Here is a 26,991-nt window from a genome sequence, read left to right as displayed (position 1 = left end):
TCACACGAAAGAACCTCCCAGGAAGGGGAAGGGGGAGAAGGTGAAGAGGTCACTGTGTGGTTCCAGCAGACTTTCACTTTGTTCGACCGAGTAGGTTTACTCGGGCTTTATTTTTACTGAGATCAGCAAAGACTGACGCCTCCGTACGTGCTGTTTTCAATGCTCGTTTCGCAACGAAGTGATAGAGAGCATGTAGGCCACATTAATTACTGCCTGCAGCATCCACGTTTCCTCACGGCAGAGCTTTCTTTAACTACGCTGGGTATAGCGATAAAAGTAAGGCGCATTTAGCTTGCACTAGTAGTGGCAAGCTGAAGCCACAGTGGAGCTTGTTGGTTTATGGCAGACTGTGGTGATACAAAGTGATGCCAGCCCCACCGTGGTGGTCTAGTGGCTAAGATACTCGGGTGCTGACCCGCACGTGACGGTATCGAATCCCGGCTTCGGTGGCTGCATTTTCGATGGAGGTGAAAATGCTGTAGACCCGTGTGCTCAGATTTGGATGGACGTTAAAGAACCCCAGGTGGTCGAATTTTTCAGAGCCCTCTACTACGGTGCCTCTTATAATCGTATAGTTGTTTTGGGACGTTAAACCCCACGTATCGATCAATCACAAAGTGATGTCAAGTGATACTAAGTAATTCCAAGCGCTTCCAAATAATACGAATACCAAGTGATGACAAGTACAACTGAGTCCAGTACAGTGACCTCTTGCTGTTTCGTTCGCAAGAAGTCTTGGACTATTTAAAACGAGTCGACCCCAGCAGTCTCTTTTGGCAGCGCTTCACAATTGCCGGTAATTGGCTTCCTCACTAGTGCTGTGAACCTTCTTCAGTCTTTCCACGTCTGCGCCTAGCACCGTATGCCACCTTTAAACATTACGAAGGAGCGCATGCCCGGTAACCTTGACGTCAAGTATAGTGCGACGGAGTGGTTCCGTGCAACGGACAGGCAAGAGGAGTAGTGGTGGGGTAGAGTATGGGCTTGCGACGCAGGCGCGCAACTTTACAGCTAACGAAGCTCGGCACACGAGGAAAAAAATTGTTTTCAAATGTCCAAACACGCAGTACGAAATTCGAATGGACCACGAAAGAAAAAAAAATGCTGGAGTTTGCGAATAGAGATTCAATGAAGTGCTTGGCTGATGGCAGCATTCACGTGCACCATTCTTTTATGCGTTTATCGTTTTCTGCTAAGGGTCTGTGTAAACTCACGAATAACCCGGTAATTCAATTTGATTCGCAGAAATGCCACATCGGCAGAGGTGACCGAAGCGAAATGTATTTGAACTCGTCTCGCGAGGGCAACTTCAAATTCTATTCAGAACGCAACGTCATCGTTCTGAAATCGTCCTTTTGTGCTGAAATGAGACTTTTACCAGCATAATAAGTCCATGCTAAGTTTCCTCAACTTTTTCCGTCAACCTAACTCTCAATTGGGCTTTGCGCTGAACAAGCCGGTGACTCTTATTTCACTTCATGTAAAGCACAAAACTGCGTTGCCCGTATCTCCTGCCCTGAAAGCGTAACTCAAACACAACACAAATACGCGTCTCCCCAATACACACCGTGATTCGAGTTTCTCGATGAATCAAGGTACACAGCACGTCACCGGGAATATTGGGTGCATTTTCCCTCTGCCTGTTTGGTATGATGTGAAATCGGTAGATAAAATGCTGATGTGCAGCATAAATTTCTCGAATTTTAAGTACAGTGTGGCTGGCGTATTGCGATTGATTGAATGCCATAAAATTAAGGCTATAAGAGATGTGCATGACCTTCTTTACTTTTGCTTAATGCAACACTCATACCACAACACGTTTCCGTTCATCTGGGACTTGTATTACAAGTCGTGCCGAATCGCGTACGCCACTCTGAAGTGCAAGTTTCTTCTTGTGTTTTGGCAATCGTTGTTTGCCCGCTAGGCCACAGCCAGGAAAAACCAAGACGTTTATTTTATCCTGGACTATCAGTGGGAGTGGTATAATATGGTCAAGTGAACAGCACGGAGTAACGCGAATCCTTTTTACTTCAGCACACTGGTTCTGTTCACTCGCTGCAGCGCAGGATTGTCTTCGTTGTCAGGCATTTTAGGCTTTCGTGGGATTCCGGGCATCCCCGATTCTCATGACATCGATCCAGGTAAACAGACCCGAGGCTTGCACTCCCAATGGCCGAATGTTGTGTGTGTATCTTGCGTGTTTGTTTACTTTCTAGTTGCTCCGTTGTTTCTTGCTCTGTCTGGACCCCTCTGACATCTCTGACGTCGCGAGAACGTGTTTAGATCGGCTCAAACATACCTTTCGGTGGTACCGGCAACCCCTATGTATACAAAAACGGGTAAAAATTGGGGGATTCATGGACAATCTTTAGCCCTGTCTGACCGATAAAAGAAAAATAAAGACTTCGAAAAAAACGGGGGGAGGGGGTGGCTAGCTCTTCGTGATGTTTCGGTGGCACTCATTTCAGTGGCCGCTAGACTGCAGGGTTCACGAAAGCTTATTTGTTATTCTTTCTTTCTTACAATGCCAAAAGTATAGCTTTCTGTGTTGTAATAAGTCCTCATGCCGTGACACTCACTAGAGGAATCTTAGCTGAGGTATTCTACCTTTGTTGTTAGTAGTATGTGTCATCATCTGTGTCAGCCTACAGAAGATGTTACTTCATCGATGAAATTTGATTGGTTTTTTTACGTTGCTGGGAGATTGACAATTAGTTTTTTTTATACAGCGCGGTGACTACCTGTGCTTCAATGGTCCTGCGCGCAACCTTCAGCATGTTGCGTATTGTCCTGTAATTCGTGTAAACAAGTTTAATTGGTAACGCAAAAAAACTAAGGATTCCGAAAAAATTCAGGCCTGCATGGTAGGCGCAGCACAGTCGCAGCTAAAGCTAGAAGAGCGGCCTTTCAGAGCCTTTTCAAAACGCTCATTAGGTAATTACTGCAAGCACAGTTGCGTGGTACCCACTAGGGCATTAATAATAAACTTTTGGGTAGTAGGCCAGCGTTCACTGTGCTATTTTTCTTCATTCTTCTGAGAAGCGTGGTATCCGCTAAACACTTGCTAGGAATTTTGTGCCAATTGTCCATGCAGAGGCTGACGACGATGAGGACTTATGGCTGAAGTGGGAATGCGCCACAGTGAATAGAGAAACAATTTGTATTGGGTTGGAGCATTGGACGGCCCACTGGTTACACTAATCACATTGTGCGACGACTGGTTGTTCTTTCGCTGTTGTAAAACGCTTTATATGTCGTATTAACACGATTGCTTTCCCGACATCATGTCTGCCTAAAGCAAGTTTCACAACAAGTGACAAGCACCGGCGTAGAGAGAGAGAGATAAAGATGCAAAGAAAGGCAGGGAGGTTAACTAGACGCACATACGGCTTGCTACACTGCACTGGGGAAGGGATGAAGGAGAGAAAAGAGTTTGCAGAGAGATGAGAAGGTACACACAACCACTAGCACACTCGGGGAGAACACACAGTCTACAGGCGGTCACTCAGGTTTGTTGACTTTGTAAATAAATAAATAAATTGACATAAATTGTAATCAATTGTAATAAATAGATTGTAAATAAAAAATAAAAAAATAAAGTAGCAGTGCTTTAGTCACTTTCAGCGCAACTGAGGTAGATGCCCTAGGTCCTAGTATCTTCTGCACACAAAGCACCGGCGTAACTGTGTGGTAAAATATTGGACTGGCACCAAGCGGACCCAGGTTCAAGCCCCACTGTGTCATTAGTGCAAGGTTTCTTTTTTCCAATTTCGCACGATCTGGTTATGGACACCGGCGGCGGCGGACAACATGCAACTGCGTGTGACCCGGGTTGTGATCTCATAACAGCTTTCGCTGTAAAAAATGTACTGCAGAAGTTCGGAATATCCAGGTGACATATTGAAACTGTATTTCGCATATTCAAAGCATTACCACATTTGCCGTCTTCTCAGAGTTCACCACGTTCTATTGTAATCAAGCTTCCAATCGCAGTTATCTCTTAAATTTTTAAAATAAAACGATTCCCCCTGTAGCTTGCCCACTCCATTAGTATCTGAATCGAAAGCAATAACATATTAGACGAAGTTAGCTATGTTATCTCTTGAGTGAGTCATATTGATGTGAATTGAAAGTATTCACACAAAGCTGTTAACGCAAGACGAAATGTGAAACTGATGCTAGAATTAATATTTGACCATTCAAAAGGACAAATATTTCACCACGCTCTAGTGTCAGGACATTTATTAGTTGTCAATGAGCGTATGAAAATGGTAGCAAATAGACTTACTACCCTGAAGTTTTCCTTTAGTATAATATGCGTCTAGTCAATCCTTGGCTTCACTGAAAAAAAAACTCGAGAAAGAGTAACGGAAAGGCAGTGACAACATACCCAAGTCATTAATCGAAAAAGAAAAAAAAAAGCATGACAACTAGTGGGTTCTGGCTGTCGTGCGAGCTCTGTATTTTCAAGTTTATCAAGTGACGGAATACAAGCCTTTCAGAGACATACCAGACTGGGATGTATTTTCTCCATCAAAAGAGGTGCCTGCAGGACATTGCAGTAAAGTATAAATTACGAAAAGCATATTTCGCTTCGGTGACACAGCTAACAATGAAGTATTTGGGGAGTCCGCTTAAGTTTTATGAGATACTCAGGAAAAGGCAGCGAATAACGTTCTTCATGCAGTCATAAATTCTTTTTTTCACACCTTTGATAGCTGGCTCACGATGGTCAGTGCGAAAAAGGACACAAAAAAAAGAAAGCGCACGACACAAGCAACACAGCCCTTGTGTCGTGCGCATCCATATTTTTCGTGTCTTTTTTTTTTCTGTGCTGACCACCATCAACATCTTCTAACTAGTCCATTTCATTAAATTGCTGGCTGAAAACACTTTTCATTTGAGTAGTGCGACTGCTTCTATGGTCAGAAATGGCTGTGAACTTTTCTCAGTTTGTAACGAGTTGCGGGTCTTTCTGGCCGGGACGGCATATTGAGATACAAGCCCAGCGAGCATAATCATCCAAGGATTATGCGCTGGTCCCAGGCGTAATTGTACGAACAGTTTTCTTTCAACGGATGCCCTCTACATCAAGGCCTTGTCAGCAATCCGCCAGTTTCTAATGTGACAATCTGATGTCCTATCAAAGTTACTTATAAAATGGTTGTGTAACCAGGTTGCGAAACGCACAAGGGACGTGTGTTTAGAAAAACTGATTAAAGACTTGGAGTACTTGGTACTTTGCAATGGGATATATAGCCATCCCGTGGGCCTCGCACAGGCCATCTCAAGGACCGAAACCTTGTTACCGATCGTTATTTATGGCTTTTGAGCTACTGTGTGAGTGATTCTAGCTTGAACTGAAGGAAACTAAAGTGTACGAAAACTCACCCTTTCTGACACAAGTGCCTGGAAAGGTTGCATTATATGAGATCACAATTTGTTTGATTGAGGGAGCGCTGATTGGATCTGAATTGCTTGCAGGACAGGATATTTTACAGCAGAGACGAGTATTACTAGCTCTGTGCACACATACGGGTGGCGAATGCGGGGCTGGCACCACATTCACCCAGAACGTTACGGTTGAGATTGCTTCACTGAGCCGTGTGTCTTCCAGCAGCAATTTATCCCTTTATATTCGGAAGTTCGTGACACCGATTCACCCCCTTGCGGTATTAGGCACATTTCCACTGTCTATGAAGTCTTGCACTAATGGCTGAACACCAGTGGTCATTTCTTTGTGGCAGCTGCAGGCCTGATTACACTGTGTCGCAAGGTAAGCTCATTCGGGCTTTGACCGAGAAACGACGTAGAAGCGTAGTACCAGCAGTCTCCGGTTGTGTATCGCCTCGTAAACCAAGGTCTCCAAATTACGCAAGAAATAAGCCCACGGGCACGCTCGACATTCGCTTTCCATTGACTAGACTCACATGGCGCTTACTTAGCGTGCGTGTAAGTTTCTAACACAAATTGAGAAGGAATGAGACCGAGGCGAAATGCATGCGGCTTATTTCTGTTGCACCATGCCTCGACACGAAGTTTATTTGCTACCTGCTCGTCAAGTGTTTTGTGTATAGGCTGTTAGAGTGTTTGCTGCTTTCCGGTACTCGTGGTATAAAGACTGTTCTTGTGATGCGCTCCCGTACTGCTACTTTGCGGCCTCTCTTTATTTGCGGCAGGATTTGACGGCTTGCTAGATAGTTTGTCAGACAGTGTAGTGTTTGGCACCATTTCACAGTTTACGATAAAAAAGCATAGCAATAACAATAAGCGTTTCAGAACGCTTGCGCCAATGTGGTGGTTTTATCAAGGAGTATTGAATCCAACTCTTCAACTTGGCTAGCTGCTCATGAACGTCTTCTATCACCCGTGTTAGCCATCTGAGGATTGATCATTGGCGACACGGTGAATACTATGGTAAAATGTTGCCCAACTTACGCACCTTACCCTCATAAAATTGAGTAAAACTTCACAAGAGTAATACTTCGTACGGTATACAGTTCAGATAGCCTTACACTCCAGAAAATGAGGAGTCATTTCACTATTTTTTCGAATTCTGGTGAGCCATTTATATGGCGCGCCCATGAAACGTCTTTGAGGGTCATGATACTTTTTTTGAAAAATCGTGTGGCCCACATGAGAGTCGACATCGTCTTTAAAAGAAATCATAGACGTGACAAGCCTGGACTAGGAGTGACACATACTCTTCTATTTTTTTTTTGTTAGAGCGTATATAAAGGTGTAATGTAGTAACAATATTGGCAGTTTTAAGTGCCTAATTCCCGATACGATATTGATGCACGCCGTCGTGTATTGCTACAGAAATTTCTGTGATCAGGTGTTCTTTAGAATACACTGACATTGAACAGCACACGGGCCTCTAGTATTTCTTCTGCATCGAAAAGCGGCCGCTGCGGCCGGGGTCAAACCCGCTACCTTCGGACCAGCAGATGAGCACCGTAACCAGTGTTTTACCATGGCGTGCATTCTGTGAAGTGCTTTAAATCGCTAAAACACGGACGTACTTCGTCCATCTCAGTGTGTGTTTTCTCCATGAAACATCTCTTCAGTTAATTTGTACACGTCATGACTTGTATACCTGTAAAGAGTTAGAGCGGCAGATTTTCGACGCTCTCTATTCATAATACCACCTTTTCAGAACCCTATGGTTAATCTATGTCATAGACGTATGGAATCACTTCATGTAGCCCGCATTCCGCTTAACTCTCAGAAGGTAAACAAAGGCACATTCCAAGTCGACTGAACAAATACAACTTACAGTTTGAAATTGACTAGAAATTGCGAATAATAAAGTAGTAAATTCGAATATTGCACTTGATTTGCTGTGGGGCACACCCAGAAAGAAAGTATAGGTTTAAAACATACAAAATAATAATTATTGTGTCGTATGGGTACATACAATGCTGGATATGGACGAATAGAGGCTGTGCTTCTGGAAGCAATCGAGGTCACGGAGAACAACCTAAAACCGACTGGTCTTCTGTGCTCGTCGCGGAATCCGGAGCTGCTTCTGTACACGCCCAAGCGCAGGGGCCCCAAATCGAGGGTGGAAGCCGTTAGAGGACGTCGGCATCACTATTAGTACAGGAGAGGGTAGCTTTATCCTCAGGGTGGACGCCCTCCAGGTTCTGTGTATGAACATGCAATCGAATGACTCCAATAATCTGGCGGCAGGGAGACTTGCCAAAAAAACTGACAATTCCAGCAGACTGATAAGGAGGTTTGCTAACAGACAACAGGGACTTGTAGAAGACAACCTCGTAAGGCTGGTACATGCCTTGGTAATTTGTATATTTCCCATTGTGACAGCCATGCTCAACTGGCAGAGAACGGAGCGTGATAAGCTCAATACGCTAATCAGAAGGGTCGTCAAGAGAGCTCTTGGGCACACAAGCTCAAATAGACTGCTTCGTCTTGGCATGCATCACACGCTCCAAGACATGGCAGAGGCGCAGGAGAGAGACCTCGCATGTGAATGGTGATAAGTGACAATTATGTTTGGGGTATGGTGCACCGAGATAAAGTACCGGCACAACACTGCATATGGAATAGCACACAGACCATTGTCTTATACAGGCTTACGTCTTGCTATGCACGTTTTTTTTTTATTTTAAGAGCCTGCTCGTGCTTTGTCAAAAAACAAAGAACATGAGCTACAATTAGCAAAGGGAAAACAAGGCGGGGCAAATGACTGCAAATTATGCAAGGCTAGATCTACCGGCTACCTACAACATCCTACCATGACCTAACCGTTCCGGTAAAAACATCCTGCGGGAGCTAGGAGCTCCATCGATGTAAATCAAGTCTCGCTTCTGCATCATTCCTCGTCAACAGCGAGAAGAAGTCATTGTTGTCCCCATCGCACGAAATGTCCGCTCTGAACGTAACGAAGGTAGAAAGCGCGCACCATGGCAAATGCTTTAATACAGAGGGCTCTGGAACACGCCGAGGGCAATCGCTTCGTCGATGTGGTATGATATCCAGTGGGGAAGGCGTATGCGGCAGTGAGAATCAACCACGAGGGCAGTATCACAAACTCCGCAATGGCCAGGACGACGATGGCTGAAATAGCCGAGCAAGTGTCGATCGTGTTGGCCTTGCTGGACAACAGGAGGTCCACTACCTACAGCGACTCGAGATTGGTAGTCAGAACATTTGCCAATATCGCAATATTAAAACCTACTTTGTGCATCTTTCGGGACAAGGAGATAGAACTACACAGGCTCGTAAGGTTCTCAGCTCACATGGGATGCATTGAAGGAGCCCCGCCCCATCTCAACGAGTCAGACCACATAGCTGCGCGAGGACTAGTAAATTGTGTAGCTACCAGGGGGCGCAGCACCGATGTTTCGGAAAACCAGAACTCTCCTATCTTGTATAACGAACTGACAAAATATTTTTACCCGGCGTGGAGAGAATACCCACCACCACACAGAGATCTAAGCAGACCTCAAGCTCTGACACTCAGGCTTCTTCAAACCGGGACGTACAATAACCCCATGCTTTTTTTTGCACAAGATCTTTTTTGCCCCGCCGCAGTGGTCTAGTGACTAAGGTACTTGGCTGCTGGCCCGCAGGTCGTGGCATCGAATCCCGGCTGCAGTGGCTGCATTTCCAATGGAGGCGGAAATGTTGTAGGTTCGTGTGCTCAGATTTGAGTGCACGTTAAAGAGCCCCAGGTGGTCGGACTTTCCGGAGCCCTCCACTACGACGTCTCTCATAATCATATGGTGGTTTGGGGATGTTAAACCCCACATATCTATTTTGCACAAGATCTTTCCCGAAATACAGCCACGTTTCTTCTGCAATTATATACCTAATCTAGAACGCATGCTCTAGCGGTGCCCCGCGTTACGCAGTGGTGAAGTCATCAACCCGTCCAAATGGAAGGGTGCTATCACCAGCTCAAAACTTGAACAGCAGTTATGGGCAGTCCAAAGGTCCCACGACGCAGCAGAGGGACTTGTTCTTTGTATTCCGACGTGGAAGGGGCCCGCAATGTGGTAAAGCACGTTCGGAAAGACCTAATAAAGGTCATCCATGCATTCATCCAATGCTGGGCACGGGATGGTGATAGTACGAGGGGCACTGTCTGTTGTTTATCATCATCCCGTGCCTGCGCTGCGCGTTCGCTTTTGACCGGATGAATCGGTGATACACCAATCAGTCTGGTTAGGATCAGCCTGTGATATTGACGCCACACGACTGTATTACAATATTCAAGAACCATGTGATTGATTATATTTGTGGCTTTTTTTAGTTCTGCATAACTTCTCTGATATTTTGTTTAAGTTGGAAAACCTATAGTTCCTTTACATAGGAAGTGCTGGTTAAGTTTGCCTAAAAGCTGCTCATTCTCCCCCCTTGGGTGTGGCTGTGTAGGCTAATTAATCTAAAAAAATAAGTGACAAGTACAGGAGTGCAGTGCTGGATTCAGTTTAAGTTGGCCTAGCATGACAGCAGCATTACTACTAACATTGAACATTAAAAATTCATCCCACAATCATAACATATCGCAGCACTGGTGAGCAAGCCCACTTTTTCTGAATGATGTAAAAGCAGAATAAAAAGAACCAAAGTTGTCCATGAGTATAAATTTATCCAACCCTGCTTCTAACATAAATTCAGCCCGAGCATGCTAGCCCGCTTCATGATCGCAAAACAGCAAATGTTTTATGCCTACAGCAAGAAAAAAAGGACCAGCACCAATAACCTAGTCATAGGTTATTGGTGCTAGTTTATTACATGAACTATAACAAGTCCGAGCTTTACTCATCTAACTTGTTCGTACGAGCCGTTCATTATCAGTCATGATACTTTTTCTATATTGTGCACGCGAGACCCTTCTCTTTATCTTTCGTGTATTTCATTCGCTCTTTTTCTTAATCTTTCTCTCTGTTGCCGGAAGTGCGCCATAAACATCAGTTAAATTTTCACCATACCACTTAAGTTCCTGTTCTAGAATATATTTTTCGATTCTGACGATTCCCGTAGTGTCACCCACAGTTTGTGTTTATGCTGCAGGCTTGCGTGTGTGCTCGCAAAATTCAGGTTTGCGGAGCCCATGTCTTTTCTCATATTTTTTCTGTGAAATGAAAAAAAGTAAACCGTTATTAGAATGTACTTTCCGAATTCAGATGTACGGTTCGACGTTTTTCTGTGACAAAAATAAAAACACGAATCAGTAGCATTTTATATCCGAGATATTGAAAGCTGATAACTTCAAGAGAGCCGTCTGGATTCTGTAAGGATGTATTAAATTTTTGTTGTTGTTTTTTCCGGCAGATTATGAGGCTCGTATCCTGCTTTTTTTTTCATTGTGCTAACTAGACGCTGTTTTTTTCTAGCAGCGAAGTGATTGTAGTTTGTGTGGTGTCACCAGAAAACTCTTCAAATGGGCACGCGCTATAGGAATTGGGTAAAGCCCAAATGCCCAATTTACAGGAGGTGTAAAGCAATAGCGAGTGCGAAACAAACACGAACATTAGAACACGAGAGAGATATAGTAAACAGAATATATATATATATATATATATATATATATATATATATATATATATATATATATATATATATATATATATATATATATATATATATATATATATATATATATATATGTGTATATATATATGTATATATATATGTGTGTATATATATATATATATATATATATATATATATATATATAAATATATATATATATAAAGGGAGAGAGAGGGACGAGAAAGGGAACATTGAGAAATAGAATGCAATGAGATCAAGAGATGGAGATGGAGCGACCGTCAACGAAATGGAAAGGGGAGAAGAAGACAAATGGATATAGATGCAAGAAAGAGATAGGCGAAACAAACAGCAAGACACAAAAAAGAGAGAAATGAAGAGAGATAAAGATAACGAAGAGAGGATAAAAAGCAGTTTTCATCCGGGCTTGGCGTCACCATTGTGAAGCTGCCATTATTAGTTTATGTTTCATTTTATCAAGTTTTCTGGTTTTTCACAGTGGTTGTTGACTTGCGTAAAAGGCTAGTTGAATAACAGGTACTCATGCTTATGCAACGCAGTGCACTGTATGAGGTGAGAGCAGCGTCACCTCATTCAGTCTGCATCTTCTGTAGTAGTGCTGCAGTCCAGTCTGTCTTTTGCAGCCACGTAGCCGAAAATATTGCCGTAAATGCATGGAGCGGGTACGTCGCAATCATAAGCTGACGCATTGACTCCCAAGCCGATTCTCTCTGACCCATTTAGACTCAGATCAAGCTGTGTGTCCGAGTGTAAGTGATCGCGGCCGAGTAACACTATAGGTGAATTTCAGTCCGAGTGAGTTAGGTTGAGGGAAACTTTGTTGATTCGATGTCCGAGTCATCTGTAAACACAAAACTTATTTTCTCGGTGATTTTGGCTCAGCTCTGCTTTCTTTCCGATTTGTGGTGATATCTACTTAACTACAGAATTATTATGAGGCTTATATCGCATCGGGACCTTCGTCTACAAACAGATACTTCAACGCACTAGCGCCCATACGCCATCTCGACATATATTGATCAGGTGGTAGGGGTGGTTGTGATGTTGCCCCGTGGATACAGCCCAGCAGATCTGGCTGGAAATTGCTCCACCTGAGCCATATATGAAGGAAGAGAAGGAGGAGGTGTATTGATCGGCGCGCATACCTTTTATTGCCCCGCCGCGGTGGTCCAGTGGCTAAGGTACTCGGCTGCTGACCCGCAGGTCGCGGGTTCAAATCCCGGATGTGGCGGCTGCATTTCCGATGGAGGCGGAAATGTTGTAGGCCCGTGTACTCAGATTTGGGTGCACGTTAAAGAGCCCCAGGTGGTCAAAATTTCCCAAGCCCTCCACTACGGCGTCTCTCATAATCATCAGTGGTTTTGGGACGTTAAACCCCACATATCAATGAATCAATACCTTTTCTTAGGGAAACACCTTATGGTGTGGCTTGTCTGTTGTGTGTTTTCCGTTGCCCGGCACAGAACATGCAAGATACCAGCTATAAGCCGTGACGATGACGATGAAGACTATAAACGCGTTCCAGACCACGCATTCTCATGCAGCACATACAAGCTACCTACTATACGTCATGGCAATGACGATGGATGATGGCGCTGATGACGATCAATAGTCAGCGTGTTCCACACCACACATAACACGGATGAAAACGATCGTGAAAGTGCTCTCGCCCGTAAAAGGCAACCAACGCCGACTACAACCAACGCCGACTTAATTTCAAGGTCGAAAGGCTGCCGCAGTGACGTAAGAGGGTGGGGACCCAGTTACGCCGCGAACGCGGCGGAAAGCCTGTGTTTCGTTCAAGTTTTAGGAGAACCAACGCTCCCGCTCTCGCAGCTGCTGCGGCTAGATTGGGCCAAATAAAAGATGTGGAAAAAAAAGTCTTAGTGTGCATGCTCAGTTGAGCAACTGGGCCCCCAACCTCTGACGTCACCGCGGCAGCCGTTCGGCCTTGAAATTTAGTCGGCGTTGCTACAACAAGCTGCTACTCCTGAGGTGAGAGCGTGGCAAGTGGCGGCTCAATGTATACGCGGACAGCAAGCGATACCTTAAGGCGAATAACTAGGGAAGCAGCGACAAAACGGCAACGCCGACTATAAGCTGCTACCCTGGAGTTGAGGAAGGGCACGGGAGGTAACGGATGAATGACAAAAACACATTGTATGTACAGTATACTGTAGACACGTGATGTCACTCATTCACATGCTCGAGTGGGCAATGTCACGATTCATTTACGGTAAGAACAATACCACATGCTTCGCCCACTTGTTATAATTCACTTCGTGGAGATTCGCACATTTTTTATATTGATAACATTCGAAAAAAAAACATTTCCACTACTATACACGTGCATTGAGCACATTTCTCGAAGGCTTTGTTTGCGAGAAGTACTGCGCACAACAAACTCCTGATAAAAATGTCTTTCCAGGATTGAAACCACTAGTTATTCATATATTTATATATATATATATATATATATATTGTAACGGATATAACAACCTCACAACCAGGACGTCCTATTTACAAGGTTTAATAAGGGCGAACTTGTGCCCAAGCCAAAAGAACTACACAGTAGCTGGGAGAAAGCAGCGAACGCTCGTCGTCCTCTTCTTCTCTTCTTTTTCCTTGGCCGCTGCTCGGTAGCAGCTCGTGCACAGGCTGGGCCGGCTCGTGCCTTCCGGCGGGCTTCATGAGTCGTAGCGATGCCGTCAGCGTTCCTCTTTTAACAACGTCTGCGTTGTACTGCGCCTTAACAATTCCTCGTGGCAATATATATATATATATATATATATATATATATATATATATATATATATATATATAAGGGTGTCAGGTAAAACAGAAGAACTAAAACAACTGAATATTTTTTGTCGCAGAAAATTCACAATAATAGCGCTCGTGGGAGAGCAAATGCACCATTTTGTTGCCGCCGCTGTCGACGACATCGCCGCTTCGCACGTAAACCGTTCGATCTCTCATAATGACGATCGGCCGTTCACTCTAATAGAACTAATAGAAAAACGCTATACATGCGCGCTTGCCGCAGTGGCCGTAAGGTTTGAGAGCACGCGCACCCCGAGGCAATGTAGCACAGTGCACCTGCTTTAACGCTGCTCAATATAATGCGGACTTTCTATGTGCTCCTACGAGCTTTTCTTTTTCTTAAAGGTGAAAAAAGGCTGCCCAGTGGAAAGACCAGCGTACAGGGCGAAGAGGTCGCATGACCACCCAGGCGACCCGTAGATCAAGAAGTGCGAGCGGCTTAGTTCGATGACTATTGCGCTATATAAACATTCTGACAGAGGCAATGAGCTGCAACGGTTATCCGGCAGCCAAGCAAGACGGCTGAGCAGCTTCTCGCGCAAGCGCTTCACGCACAGTCGTCTTGCTTATCTTCGGAGAGCCTCACGCTTGCTCATGAACGTATATGACATGAATGTAAAAGACGTGGCGTTCGCATGCGTGCATGATGTAAAGTGCACGCGAACGAGCCGTACAATACAACGTTCACCTTTCAGTCGCCTTACGCGAATTCATGAAGCACCTGACAAGCATTCTTATTCAGGTTTTCAATAAATAACCAGGAGAAATAGCAAATTATGGAGATATGCCGACAAAGTGACCAGCAGTAATTATTTTATGCGGAATTCATTTATTCAGTGTAGAAGCACGTTGCGCTTGTTCACATTTTTATTGACACAGAGTCACGCAGTTAGAGCCGAGGTTATGCTTTCAAACGTGGTTTGCACATGTCTGTATCATTATTGATGTTCTGTCATTTGCATATTCTGTCCACCGACGCGTGATATAAAAGCCCGGGACCACTCCATTCTGCTTTATTACAGAGGTCCAATTGTATACTTGCAGTGCCAGCTGCCTTCATCCTATAGCCTTGTGAGCTTTCGTTTGTGTAGCTTCGTGCATTTATTTGACGTTGTCTGCACAATATTATTCACTCGGCGACATGACCTATTGTGCCATTGCACAACCGGTTATCTTCAGCATCAGTTTAACTAAATACTTTAGCGATATCACTCTTTTCTATAATTTTTCAGTTCGAACATCATTTATATACACTGCCAATTACGGGTGGCGCTGGAAACTCAAGATACGAAAGACAACAAGACGTGCCCCACCATGCACGTTTCGTACCGTTTCATGTCGCGTCTTTTCAGCGCTATGCCATAACTTATTTCAAGGAAAAACATGGCTGATTCCTACGCCATACGTGTCGGTATAATATGAAAGTGGAGCGTGTCATCATAGATGTGGTTGAGTGTTTATTGTTCATTGTTTGACCCAAAGCTGAAGGCATGCGTGTTATCACAACTAATTGTAATGTCCTGCGAATAACGGAAAAAAACCTAAAAACTTTCTGCACGCCCCTCAAGCAGAAAGAGCGCACGAGGACGAGCGTGAACCAACAACCATCACAGACCGACATTAAAGTGCGCTGCTCAAACACAAAGAAGGACGCACGCAACGAACGCATTCGTATACACAATACAAGCGTGAACTGCCACAGTTGTCAATTCTTAAGTTTAGTTTATTAGTCCTTTAGCTTGCGGGACAAACGCAAGACGTAAAACTGCCCCAATTAAGAGGTAAGCGTGTGCGTACGAGCGACTATACATCCAGAAGGGGCGTGCCTGCGTGCATCACAATGCCCGGAGACCCAACCTCGTCGCGCCAGTAGCGCCATCCGGCTAGTGTTATCAAGAACACGAAGTTGCACCGAACTCTTAGTACTGCCAATGATAAATGGTGTAAACGTAGCGCGTAGGCAGGATAACTGCTGGTCATCAAAGGCAACTGACAGGATTCCCAGAGAAGGCAAGTGCGTCAGGGGGAGACAAAGTTAGGTGGACAGATAAGATTAAGAAGTTTGCGGGTATAAAGTGGCAGCAGCAAGCACGAGACCAAGTTGACTGGTGGAACATGGGAGGGGCCTATGTCTTTCAGTAAACCTAGTCAGACTGATGATGATGACGATGACAAATAGCTCGCCGTTATTATGCTGAGGAGCGTACAATCAAGTGTCGTCGAGCTGAGAGTCGAATAATATAAGCCGACAAAATTTGCAATTTTCTTATTGTCGTTGCAAGTGTTTACATCGTAAAAGATGGGGCTAATACTCTTCTGGTATTTTAGTTTACTTACGCTTTTCATGCTCCATATCATATCGATAAATGGTGTAAAATCGCCAAAATATACCAGTTACATTAGCACACACTTTGGGAAAATGATTCTTTCATGATGTTCAACGGCTGCTACAGCTTTCAACTTTTCTTTATCTACTGGAAGCGAATGGCCAACTTACACAGTGGTAGCGTACCATTGAGTGGGCGGCGAGAATACTGTAAACGCAGAGGTACCTACACAGCCTGTGTGAAGTTAGTGGTGAGGTTCGTCGCGCCGCAGAGCGTGTGACGCGTTGCGGATGGAGGAGACGGTATCTGACGTTAACAAACCACACTACAATTGTATTTGACAGCATACACACACGAAATACATAAAGCGGCAGCGTACACTGCTAGTCAATTGTCTCACGTGGCGGTGCTGGGGACCAGGAGGCTGTGGGGCTGGCAGAGTCCCTGTGATGACGTAATCGTCGTCGGGTAGATGTCCGGTGTGGAAACGACGTAGCAGCAGCAGGGGTTAAGGGCCGAGTGAACGAACCGTCGCTCGGTAGCCGGTAGCCAGATAGGGCTCGTCCGCGCCAGGCCAGGACCTTGCGACGCTCGTCTCGACGGCGGTGGACAATCTGGAACCTCGCGCGTAGGTGCGGGTTCTCCGAGAGCAGCAGGCCGCGTCCCAGGTCTTGCCAGGCGAGGACCGTGAGGCGCTCGCTGTCCCGAAGACAGGCGCCCTGTGTATGCGAACCTCGCGCGTAGATGCGGGTTCTCCAACAACCTGCCGCCCGTTCTGCCGGCGTTCCAAAAAAAAAAAAACTGTCTCGCCTGCGCGCGCCCTTCTTAATCTTCTCTGCAGCCCGAGCTCCTTCGTTTTTTCTCGCCTTCCAGCGATCGGCCACTCCGTCGTCTGCTCTCGCTTTTCCCTGCTTCGTCACAATTACCCCCCACTTAAGAAGGTTCTTCCCTGTGAAGAACTTGCAGCTGCCACTGGATCCCTTGGGACACCGTAGTACACGCGCACTCGGAGCACTGCACTACACTACCGAGCCCCGCACACTCGGCACACATAATAGACACGAAAGTTGTCACCAGTGTTCAGGGCCCCGCACACCCGACACTCTCAAAGGTACTCGCAAGACGAGATGAAAGTTGGTCCGCCACGGTAAGTAATGTGCACCGAAAAAAAAAAAAAATTTCATGAATTATACCCGACACTGCGAAATCCTCAAGCCGTGTAGCGATGATGTTCATGCGCTTGGCAACCGGCTCATATAGTCTGCTCCTACATTCTCACTGCCTTTTATATATTCAACGCCGAAGTCGTACTCCATGAGTATGAGGCTCCAACGTAGAACACGGCTGTTGATGTGTTTGGCGGAGTTGATGTAAACGAGAGGCTTGTGGTCGCTTTGTAGTATGAACGTTCGCCCGAACAAGTAAATATGAAATTTCTGGATGGCCCACGTGAGTGCCAGGGCTTCGCGCTCGATTGTCGAATAGGCAGTTTCTCGTGGTTGCAGTCGTCGGCTAGCGTACGACACTGGGTGAGATGTGTTCTGCCGGGAATGTCGGTGAATACATTCTCGTAGGTATGCAGTATTCTAGCGATCTGCGTGCGCTGTTTAGTAGAGAGTGCTTCCGATATGTTCACATCGGCAGCAGATTCTTTTTGCTGAAAAGGTACGCATGGTAGATCGTCGTGCTCAGTATCATCAGCCAGACACGCGACTGACGCTTCTTTTGTTGGCTGTGGTACCGATGGTCGTTCTTGATATTTTTTGAGGAGGTTGACGTGAAACAGAGATGTTCGCGTTCCTAAATCAATAACGTAATCCACGTCATTCTTCCTCTCTAGAACTGTGAAAGGCCCTTTCCATGTTAGAATCAGTTTGTTGTTGTCCGACGGGAGTAGCAGCAGCACCTTGTCTCCAACAGCTAAACGCCGTGGTCTAGTCTTCATGTCATAGTGCTTCTTCTGCACAAGTTTGGCTTTCTGCAGCTCCTCCTTGGCTAGACGACAAGTGTTTTCAAGACGTCTCCGCAGGTCAACTACATAGCCGTACGAGGTCTTCGTCTCATCATCTAGATGATTACCAGTCCACATTTCTTTCAATATTGACATGGGTCCTCTGACGTAACGGCCATACAGTAAGTCAAACGGGGCGAAGCCCAAACTTGACTGCGGAACTTCTCTATAGGCGAAAAGTAAAGGCGCTAAGTACCGGTCCCAACTTTTCGGGCACTCTTGACACATTCGTCTTATCATTCGTTTAAGTGTGCCATTGAACCTCTCGACAAGACCATTTGCCATGGGATGATATGGTGTCGTCGGCAACTGTGTGAAGGATAGAAGCCTGCTGAATTCGCGCATTAGGTGGGACGTAAAAGACGTGCCTCGGTCGCTGATGATTTCCTGAGGTACCCCCACTCGCGAGAACATCTCCAACAGTGCTTCAGCGATCCTTTCTGTTTCAATACTGGGCAGCGCCACCGCATCAGGATACCGCGTTGCCATGTCCACCATTGTCAAAACGTATCTATTCCCTTTTTCTGACTTGGGAGATAATGGTCCCACAATGTCAATGGCCACTCTCTTAAACGGTGTATCAATGACGGGGGTTTTACCCAACGGTACTCGCCCAACTAAGTGTTTTGGGAAAGTTCTCTGGCACGTGTCGCACGATTTCACAAATCGTGTGATGTCAGAAAGTACCCCGGGCCAATAGAACTCCTCGAGGATACGGTCTGTTGTGCGTTTTATACCCTGATGGCCCGCAAGAATTCCTTCATGAGCCATTTGCATTACACAATGGCGGAGGGCTGTAGGTACAACAAGTTGTTCAGTTTCTCTCTTCGATCTGAGCTTGTACCTCCTGTATAGAATTTCTTCTTTTGTAAAGAAAAGAATCTCGGCAAACCTGGTCTGGATGGGTTTATCGACGGCCTCAAAGCATTTCTGTAAGCTAGCGTCATCCCTCTGACTTTTCTGCAAGTCACGTGCACTCATATCCAGGGGACTTATTGTTGGTACCGGCAGGCGACGAGAACTCTGTCCGACTGTCGCGGCGAGTTCGTTTTCCTTTGATTGCCTCGCAACCGAAGTGAATGCATCTGTAGTATAAGATCCAGTCAGCGATCCGTCGTCCGCTCCCACCCTAGATGATATTTTCATCAGACTAGCTGGACGTAGGTGTCTTTTCCAATCTTGATCAGGATCGGAGGCGTCACGGACCCCTTGGACGTTTCCCAGAACGACGTCATACAGTGGGTCATCCATGCAGATCGCGCGAGTCTTGCCTGAGAAAAAGGGTGAAATAATTCGCACGTCTGCCTCCGGCAGTTTCAGTACCCTTCGATCAAGAAGACACACAGAGGAAACTTTCCCCGTCAGATTGCTGACTGGTACAAGGGACCTTCTCACAATAACCGAGTCGCATCCTGTATCCCGTAAGACCGTAACGGGCTGGTTTTCAAGGACGCCTTCGGCCGTAGGCATAGACTTGTCCTCCCACTTGATTCTCGTACGTTTCGAGCAATCAGTACCTTGCCGGGAAGCCTGTGTCTCCTGGTTTGATGCTTTCGGACCTTCTGCTTGCTCTTTCAGGCAAGAGGCTTTACCGCTTTCCTTGTTAGGGCAGTCCTCTTTGCTATGCCCACTACGTCTACATTTTCCGCAGAAGGCTGGTTTTGTCCTTGGCCCTTTAGTATTTGCCCAGCAATCTGAGGCCTTATGACCGCGCTTTCCACAAAGCAAGCAATGTGGTTTGTCCTTTTCCTCTTTCCGTAGTGCGGCCTGCGCTCGATCTGGTGGCTTTTTATGGTCCTTGTCGTCCTTACCTTTACCAAGGTTGACGAAACCCTGCGCCTCCATATAATGATCAGTAGCTTCTACCAGCTTTTCAATTCCTCGGCAATCCCTTTCCCGCAGGAAGATTGCCAACTTCTCGTGGCACTGCGTGATGAATTGCTCTGAAACAATAACGTCTCGCAGAGCTTCGTACGTCCGTTCGGTCTTGGCCATCTCTTGCCAATGGTCGAAATAACCTAGTAATCGCCCAGCGAACTGTCGACCCGTTTCGCAGTCCTCAGGCTTCGCCGACCGAAACTTAGTGCGGTAGCCCTCCTCTGTAAACCGGAAGCGCTGCAACAACGTTTTCTTTAACGTTGCGTAATCCATGGCATGGTCAGGTGCCATTCTGCCAACAACACTTAGCGCTTCACCGGTCAAACAAAGGCTCAGTGAAAGGGCCCACTTGTCTTGCGGCCAATCCTGGCTCCTGGCGACGCGTTCAAAGCGCTGGATGTACGCGTCCAGCTCGTCGCGAACTTCGTTGAAGGGCGGTATGAGTTTGTGCGGACTTTCGTAGCTTTGAGGAGAACCCATGTGCGGACCCTCTACTGATTGACCTGTAGTCACGCTACCCGTTGTCGCATCTAACTCTCGGAGCTTCAACCTTAGTTCGAGAACCTCCTTTTCTGCCTGTAGCCTCGCCAGTGCCTCGGCATCAGCTTCTTTTGCTGCATTGCGTTCGGCTAAGCGTACTTCCCGCGCTTCTCGTTCACGTACGCGCTCTTCATCGATCCACTGCTTTAGCCCTGGACCGCTCAACCCCAGTTCCTTTCCAATTGCTGTGAGCTTGTCCGTCTCCATCGTCAACCGTCAGACCCGCATAAGCGACGCGCTGCTCTTTTATAGGATAAGAGCAGTCCTGTCTCGCGGACGCCAGATGTGAAGTTAGTGGTGAGGTTCGTCGCGCCGCAGAGCGTGTGACGCGTTGCGGATGGAGGAGACGGTATCTGACGTTAACAAACCACACTACAATTGTATTTGACAGCATACACACACGAAATACATAAAGCGGCAGCGTACACTGCTAGTCAATTGTCTCACGTGGCGGTGCTGGGGACCAGGAGGCTGTGGGGCTGGCAGAGTCCCTGTGATGACGTAATCGTCGTCGGGTAGATGTCCGGTGTGGAAACGACGTAGCAGCAGCAGGGGTTAAGGGCCGAGTGAACGAACCGTCGCTCGGTAGCCGGTAGCCAGATAGGGCTCGTCCGCGCCAGGCCAGGACCTTGCGACGCTCGTCTCGACGGCGGTGGACAACCTGGAACCTCGCGCGTAGGTGCGGGTTCTCCGAGAGCAGCAGGCCGCGTCCCAGGTCTTGCCAGGCGAGGACCGTGAGGCGCTCGCTGTCCCGAAGACAGGCGCCCTGTGTATGCGAACCTCGCGCGTAGATGCGGGTTCTCCAACAACCTGCCGCCCGTTCTGCCGGCGTTCCAAAAAAAAAAAAACTGTCTCGCCTGCGCGCGCCCTTCTTAATCTTCTCTGCAGCCCGAGCTCCTTCGTTTTTTCTCGCCTTCCAGCGATCGGCCACTCCGTCGTCTGCTCTCGCTTTTCCCTGCTTCGTCACACCTGTGACAGCTTTGAAAAGTCAGCACGTGGCGCAGGAAATCTTGTAGAAATGAGGCCTAGATCGATGTTTACGTAGGTACTGTTGCTATCGCAAAGATTGCAGCTACTTAAGAAAATACAAACATTCTGATTCTCGTTTGGGCAAGAAATAACGCCATATAAGAGAGCTGGATTGTAACAAGCAGTGTGGGAGCAGAGACAAAGGGCCACAGGTGGGCGTAGCAAACAGGTAGGAGGAACCACGAAAAAAAATAAAAGGAAGAAACCAAGGAAGTTGAGACAAGATGCAGACTCCTAGGGAAAAAGCAATACGAAAATTGAAAGAGAAGCGCATTACCGCAACCAAGCAGCGAAATAAGTGGTATAGCTTTAGATGCTTTCTTTGCTTGGACAGCTTCTAGCTCACTTTAGGCAGCAAAAAGAGAGCAGAATTGAGCATTGACACAACACAAACAAAGCAGCCGGTGTACACCTGGAAGTATTACGGTCTGGTGCTTTCGTGCGAGAGTAAAGAAAGAAGATAGTAGGACAGCCAACGCGCGTCAACATTTTCCTTTGGCCAAAGCGGTTGGTCCTTCTTATGCCCTTACTCAAGGAGCAGGTAAGGCCTGTAATCTGTCATTGAATGACACCAAGCAATCATTAATGAGCGAACGTCTTCAAAGTAAAAAAAGAAAGAGAGAGGGAAAGAGGAGGGAGGGAATTGAAAAAAAAAATGATGAACGGGATGGAAGCTTTCAATGGCTCACGCTCGCGGCGTCCAACCATCCGTTCGTTAATGCGGTAAAACGGTGCCAGCTATGGCCTATTCCCCTCACACTCTGTCAGGAATCACGTCATGGGACAGCAACGGCGTCCATACATCCATTCGTGCCACCTCTCACTTTGTCAGCAATTTTGCATGATTGCATAGCGGCGCGCAAACAGCAACGCTTCTCCGTCCGACATCTGATTACAGCAAGTTAGTCGCAAGTTAGGCTTGGTGATGATTCCTCGGCAAGCCGTTCGGAGAAGCGCCTAAACAATGTGAATTCCCTCGATACGAAACGCCAGAATGAGAATAAGCGAATGTGCATGCGGTGAGCTAACATGCCAACAATGGGCATCAAGGCCAGGGAAAGAGAATGGAAGTGACAAAACATTGACGGATGTTTTGTAAATTTCAAAGTGTGCCCTGCAATCATGAAACATTCTACCTATGCTAATCTACCTTCACCCGGCAAAAATGTGGGCTCATGCTCCCTTTCCGTAACAATCAAGTTGTACTAAAACATGTGAATCAGATGGCCAGAGAACTCCTGGAGGCTTGTATATCAACAATGATAAAGAGTCGTGTGTAAACCAAACCTCAGTCGCGTTGCACGTAAAAAAAAGCCTGCAAAAACAATGCATCGGTGGTTTAGCTAACACAATATTTATTTGGCTTGCAGACCTTTCCGCGCGTGTGTTGTTCTTTCTGAGAGACGTATAGGCTTCTTTTGTAGTTTCGCATAGGTCCCCGCGAGCTCCTTTGCGTATGTCGGACCTTATAGCGAGTATGCATGGATTCTTTGCGTGTTGCAATACATCGCCAGGGGCGGGAAAGTAGCTTGCGTTGGTTTTCTTCTTCTACGTCTCTTCCTTTTGCCTCTACTAAAGTTTTAGTGTCTTTCGGAAGAGGCTGACGAGCAGCATGCCAACTATCAGCACGAAACCAAAGACACCACCACGCACTTTCGCTTCTCATCTCCGTAAAACTCCCGGTTTGCTGTGATAGCAATTGCTTCTTCAGTTGGCAAGCGTACCGACACCTAAAAGCTTTTCTAACACCCACGTGTGAGCGAAAAGAGTACGAAATGTAAAAAAAAGCGATCGTACGGATCTATTGAAGGCCTTAGATTTGTACTTTACACTATCAAAACGCAAAAGAAAGCAAAAGAGAAACAGCTTTGTAGAATATACCTTGGTCACCATGCTTTAATTTTTTTTGTCTTCCGCGTTTCTCCTTCCGTTCATGAGAGCGCTTTCAACAAAACGAGGTGCCGCCAAACCGTGCAAGCAAACGGCCACGTAGACGCCGCGCGTTATAGGAGACGAGCTGAAGCTTGCGCACTTTCGAACTTTCGAGGGCGAGCAAAACTTGTGGCGTTTCCCGGTAAGACACGAGGATCGTAGCTGCATAAACAGCGTCGTGTCGTGAATCACGCATCGAAGACTGTACACGCGAGCACAGCTGTCCTAGTAGAGTGAAATGCGCGGATGTAAACGGGATGCCACACGCGGTCCTCGAACGAGGCCCGTCGAGCCTTGACACTTCTAGAACACGTGGCAAGAACCCATATTTAAGTTGTGGTGCCGAAACTTCGAAATCCTCCCTCTCAGCCTTTGGTGGTGCCTTAAGATCAACGGTTTGGTTTCTCGCTTTCTCACTGGGTGATTCCGTTCTTTACTTGGGCACGGTTCCTTCTTCCTTGCTCCGTCGCGCCTAAATGTGTCAATGTTGTTTTTTTATGTATTTCATAAACAACGACATTACTTCAACTCTTTGAAAGGATTTAGAAGTATGAGAAAGAAGAGTCACGGTCGCTCGAGAAGCATGTGCCTTCGAACTCATTCAGTAGAAGTTTGCTTCCGGGTGGCGTTGTAAAGTGGTTATGTCACGCACACTTTTTCCGTGCTTTGAGTTAAGTGAAGAGCTTTCAAGAGTTATCACAAGTTCACAGATAGGCATTGAGTGTCTGAGTGGGCTATCACATTAAGAGCCAAACACAATATTAGCACGTGCATGAAAACGAAATAAATGATGGCGTCTTGTAAGGAGAGCAGTGAGAGTAGAAAGTGTGATCTTACTGATGGCTCACGAAAGCACGTTCAATACCTCGCTGTGCTGGTCAGTTATCAGACTATGAACCACGATGGCGCCTGTAAACATTTTGATTGATTTGTGGGGTTTAACGTCCCAAAACCACCATATGATTATGAGAGATGCCGTAGTGGAGGGCTCCGGAAATTTCGACCACCTGGGGTTCTTTAGCGTGCACCCAAGTCTGAGCACACGGGCCTACATTTCCACCACCATCGGAAATGCAGCCGCCGCAACCGGAATTCAATCCCGAGACCTGCGGGTCAACAGCCGTGTACACATAGACACTAAAGGAAATTGAAGGGACGAGATTCACTGCCTAATGCGGAAGCAGGAACGATGAAAAGGGTCCTGCATATCGTTTTCCCTATAGAATTGTTCCGAATATTCGTCTGGTGTCGCACCCAATTTCATCCGCAGTCAAAGTCTGTAAGCTGGTGAAATACGCAGAAAACGCAATGTTTAGTGTGCAAGTCACGGACATATCTGCGAGAATTAAGCCAGAAGGGGTTGCGGAAGAGATGAGTCTTAAGTTCTCCATTTCCCGCTCAGCTCCAATGATTTTAAAGTACGCCGGAATTCCAATATCAAGCTTTCAAGGCACGTATTCGCGCATGAGCACTCAGTGCATTTTAGTTAGGTAATTAAAATTTAGCTGGTCAGGCTCTTCTTTTCAAGGTTACGCGCTAACAGCAAAGAAAGAAGGTTTTGGGAAGTGAACCTCTTTTGCGTACGTGCACAGACCTTTAAAATATTGCCTGAAGGCTGCCAATAACAATAGAGACATGGGCTAGCATAACGCTCATCTGTTTTTGTTTTCTTTGGACAGTGTGTATACATACTCGTACGCAATTCTATAAAACTTTCTCATGCGTTTCTCCCAAACCTAATTAAAAATTTCAACTACGTTTTCAGGGTAAGTATATGCTGGTCGTGTAAACTTTACCACAATCGGTGTTTCTTCTTCTCTAAAAATTCCTACACAGAACGTATACGTTGCTGGGGAAGGGGGCTCTATTATGGATTGCATATACGTTAACTCTATGTCTTGCAGAAATTGTCAGTGACTGGTCCGCACGAGGACTACTAATGGAGTGCAGTATAGCACTTTAGTATGTGTCACGTTGCATCTGGTAACGAAATAAAAAAACAAGATCTAAATACAAGCAGGGCGCAGAAACTTGTACAGGAACGCAACATATGCAGCATGCCCCAAGTTTTCTGGGGTATGCTGCATATGAAATGTCTTCCTCTGAAAAACCGCTGAAGAGTATTCAGAGGTTACATCTTATGCATCACTATTCGCGTGCACGTGGTTCTTCATTGGCGGTAGCAAAGAATTGCCACGGAGCCTCTTCATTGGTCGACAGTGCATGAAAACAAGCTTCGTAGTGGACGGGAAAATGACATTGAAGGGGCTACGTGCTGCTCACAACATCCTGCATTTCCATGTGGCACCGGTAGATAGTAAACAATTCTTGAAATTCAACATCGGGGACCTCTGCAGTTATTATTCTAAAGAAACATCCATGGTCATAAACATACTTACTAAACAGTGGCGGGGCATGTCCGACTCAATGTAAATGTGGGGCCGACTTGGCGCAAACACCTGCATTTTCCGAGTTATGTACAGGTTAAAGAACCCCCGGGTGGTTAAACTTAATCCGGAGTCCCTCACTACCGCATGCCTGTTACTCTTTTTTTATTTATTACTTGTTATTATTTTTGTTGACTCTTCCCTCGCCCCATGTACACAAATCAAGAGTCTTAGATGCCTGGTTCATCACGAAATTTGGACATTGGTGTCGGCGTCCTGCGGCATAAAGGACGAGTGATGCAAAAAAAAGGCCACCATCAGATGATGACGTCACCATGGAAAGTCATGGTGAGGTGCCCATTCTAAAAATATTGACGTCGAAAATTCTGACGTCATATATGGACAATGACGTCCTCATCACGTAATTTGACCATTGGTGCCGGCGTCCTCCACCGGTGGCGTCCTGCGGTATCAGCGACGAGGGATACAAAAAAAAAGCCTTCAGAAGATGATGTCATCATATGACGTCATGGTGATGTGCCCATTCGACCAAGTGAATGTCACAAATTCTGAGGTCAAATATTGACAATGAGGTTTTCATGCCGTAATTGTGACGTCATGTCACATTACGACGTCATCACGTGATCTTGTAGCTCTGTCAATGGTGATGCGATCAAAGGAGCAATTCAAAATCAAGTGACGTGCCTGCCATGTAAGAGGTAGTGCAAAACTCTTTTAGATGCAGATAGCTTTTGAACGGTGGTGGGGCCGCATCAATACACTGAGACATAGAATAAAATGACGGCTTTCGGCTTCGAGCTGCCTTGTGTGAATGCTTAAGGTCTCCCTATGTTTTTATTCTATGTGAGACTGCACGTAAACTATCTTCCTGATGTGTGACTCCCAGAAGAGAGTTCACGAGTATATAAAAGAGAGTTATATATGCGGCAAGTTGGGTACAAAAACGTAGCACATAAACTTCTTTATTGTCATAGTGCATACAGATCCACTCACAGCA

Source organism: Rhipicephalus microplus, chromosome 1 (assembly GCF_043290135.1).
Source record: "Rhipicephalus microplus isolate Deutch F79 chromosome 1, USDA_Rmic, whole genome shotgun sequence".
NCBI classification, from domain to species: Eukaryota; Metazoa; Arthropoda; class Arachnida; order Ixodida; family Ixodidae; genus Rhipicephalus; species Rhipicephalus microplus.
Note: the sequence above shows the minus strand (reverse complement) of the source record.